Raw genomic sequence first — 3,534 nt, 5'->3', positions numbered from 1 at the left:
GGGAGAGTGACAGCCCCTCGTCCACCACTCGTGGCACAGCGACAGCGCGATAGAGCCCCGCCAATCCACGGGCGAGGGGGTGGGGCCTCGCCGGAGCTTCAACCAATCAGAAAGACGAGGCGGGGTCGCCTCTCAGCGCTCGCCAGCCATTGGGGCAACCTGGGTTTGCAATTGCATCATTCGCCGCCTACGCGGGCGGCAAGGCGTCAGCGCTCCAGACGGCTAGTGTGTCCCGGCATGCAATGCTCTAGCTGTACTGACGTAGGGCCCGAGCCGCCTCTGGGGCGCCGTAGTCTGGGCGCACGTTGCCTTCTGGGAATTGTAGTCTCGGGGGAGCAGAGGGGACCTGCTCAGTGTGACTAGTGGCAACAGGTTCTGGAACGTTCTAGGTTCGCCTCCCGCCCTCGCTAGAGTGTCGCAGAGCGCGCGGGGCGGGTCAGTGCCGGCTTCCCGCCCCCGCAGACTAATGGATAGTCCTGGGGGATCCACATCCAGCCATACACTCAGGGGGACCCAGGCAAGGGCGCCTCGGGTCTAGACGGACAGACGTAGGGAGCGCCTGGCTCAGAGCCCCTCGGGTCTGCACGGACGGACAGACGTAGGGAGGGCCTGGCTCAGAGCGCCTCGGGTCTGCACGGACAGACGTAGGGAGGGCCTGGCTCAGAGCGCCTCGGGTCTGGACGGACGTAGGGAGGGCCTGGCTCAGCCCCTTGGGTCTGGACGGACGTAGGGAGGGCCTGGCTCAGAGCCCCTCGGGTCTGGACGGACAGACGTAGGGAGGGCCTGGCTCAGAGCCCCTCGGGTCTGGACGGACAGACGTAGGGAGGGCCTGGCTCAGAGCGCCTCGGGTCTAGACGGACGTACAGACGTAGGGAGGGCCTGGCTCAGAGCCCCTCGGGTCTAGACGGACGGACAGACATAGGGAGGGCCTGGCTCAGAGCCCCTCGGGTCTAGACGGATGTAGGGAGCGCCTGGCTCAGAGCGCCTCGAGTCTCGACGGACGTAGGGAGCGCCTGGCTCAGAGCGCCTCGGGTCTAGACGGACGGACGGACGTAGGGAGGGCCTGGCTCAGAGCCCCTTGAGTCTGGACGGACGTAGGGAGGGCCTGGCTCAGAGCCCCTTGGGTCTGGACGGACAGTTGAATGCAGATATGGGGATGATGCTGTAATACATGCCAGGGACAAGGTCAGCCATTAGGCAGACCCAGGATCAGGTGAGTGTAAATATAGGGTGGCTACAAACTGTCAGAGCAGCAGATCAGCCTCTTACTATGAAAAGGGGAATGGCCTGTAGCAGGACTCATGCCATCTCATATATGGGCACTGGGGAATTAATTGTGATTAGCCAGTTTTGAAAGGATGTTGTTGCCACCCTATTTGGACATTACTTTTCTTGGGAGCACTTTGGCAACTTTGGTTGGCAGGGAGCTGGTGCCAGAAGCATCCTCAGTGCATCCACCAGTATCATCACCAAGGATACCCCCATCACCTGCTGAAATCCAGGGATTTACTATACCAGTAGGGCGGCTTGTACCTGATCCTGAAAGTCGTTCTGGCCGCACCTGATGAGGAGAAAGAACCTGCCACTCATCCTCCCAGATCCTGTCACTTATATGCAGTGCCCTCTATAGGCCTGAGAGACCCGCTCTGTGTTTATGTAAAATAGAAGTTGCAGTGCTGACATTAACATGATTTATATTTAACAGGAATAGAGTGGCATGGGGCAAATCTGATGAGGCACCAGATCAGAGAACGCAGCCCACAGCATTGATGAGGCAAAGAGCTGGGTAAGTTTACAAAATATGATTAGACATGTATATGGCTAAGTATAACACCTGCAGTGAGCCCAGTTAGGATGGCACAATATTATTATTTGTTACATGCATCCTCTACTAGCATACAGGAAGAGGTATATTGGTCTCACATCATAGGTGGGTCTTGAGGGATTTGAAGAAGGTAGGGGTTGTGTCCTAATGTATCAGTTCAGGGAGGCCATTACACATATAAGTGTCTCACAATTGAGGATGACAATACAGTGGCTTTCAAACCCCATGCACCAGGGAATGAGCTGATCACCAGCTTGGTTAGGGTCAAGAGAAGAAGAACCTCCCCATACCCCCCCAAAAAGGATAGTATTGTATATTTGGGTCATCATAAAGGGTTTGTGCCTTATTTGAAGCATCCAGCATTGGTCTCTGTCAGAGGCAGGATATCAGATTGAACTATTTTCAGAGTAGCAGCCGTGTTAGTCTGTATCCGCAAAAAGAACAGGAGTACTTGTGGCACCTTAGAGAGTAACAAATTTATTAGAGCATAAGCTTTTGTGGGCTACAACCCGCATCCGAAGAAGTGGGTTGTAGCCCACGAAAGCTTATGCTCTAATAAATTTGTTAGTCTCTAAGCTGCCACAAGTACTCCTGTTCTTTTTGTAGATTGAACTATGTGGATTATTTAAAATACAATGATTTTTGCATTCTTAACTAATTACCCCTTGTAAAGCTCAGCTGATTACAGCTTCCATTTGCCTTCCCACCTACCCACACACAGAGTTCTTGAGCCTCCTGCTGGCTGTCCATCCCTCAGAGGAAAGAGTTGGGAGGGGAAGGGATTCTGTATTGGCCTGGAGGTGAGTAGGATGATGCTTCAAGTTGATAAGTGAAAATGCAATAAATATATTATCTGAAATGGAAGAGTGTTTGGTCTATAACATCACCTTGAGCTCACTTGGATGAAGAGGACTATCGAGATTAAGCTGTTTTTGTATTTGCTCCTGTAGCCTGGCAAATCTAGACAGTTGCCAGATTGTGGAAATCAAGTCCTGTTAATTACAGCATTTTATAAAACTGCATGAATACTGTACCTCTTGGTCCAGGACTCTGTCACTTCCTGACCTGTGACTAGATTGTGCATATGTTGAAATAGGAGGGAAGTGTAGGGGTGGGTGTGACGTTCCCCTCTGGTGTTATCTGGACCGGTGATCTACTAGGTCACTCCAGTCCTTGACTCTGGAGCCAGCCTTACCCTGCTTTGCTGTGAGAACGCCCACTCCTGGGCTGTTCACGCACAGCCTCTAGCATGTAAGCTGCTCCTTGGATTGTGCAACCGAATGACTCTAGCCAATATCTCTGGTCCCAGACACAACCCTAGGAACCTCTGTCTTGCAGTGTCCAGTTAACAAAGAAATTGATATGTACCAGGCTTGTTATCCCAAGGGGAGTCTCTGACACGCTTCAAACCAAACGTGCTGCTTCAGGTAGAATAAACAAACAGATTTATTAACTATAAAATAGATTTTAAGTGATTATAAGTCAAAACATAACAAGTCAGATTTGGTCAAATGAAATAAAAGCAAAACGCATTCTAAGCTGATCTTAACACTTTCAGTGCCCTTACAAACTTAGATGCTTCTCACCACAGGCTGGCTGGCTGGTTGCTCTTCGGCCAGACTCTCCCATTTGATCAGCACTTCAGTCGCTTGGTGTGGTGTCTGTAGATGTGGTGGAAGAGAAAGGAAGAGTATGGCAAAGTCTCTCCC

The sequence above is a fragment of the Terrapene carolina genome, unplaced genomic scaffold (genome assembly GCF_002925995.2).
Source record: "Terrapene carolina triunguis isolate 2854851 unplaced genomic scaffold, T_m_triunguis-2.0 Scaffold192, whole genome shotgun sequence".
In the NCBI taxonomy this organism is placed as follows: Eukaryota; Metazoa; Chordata; order Testudines; family Emydidae; genus Terrapene; species Terrapene triunguis.
This window is presented reverse-complemented; position numbering follows the sequence as displayed.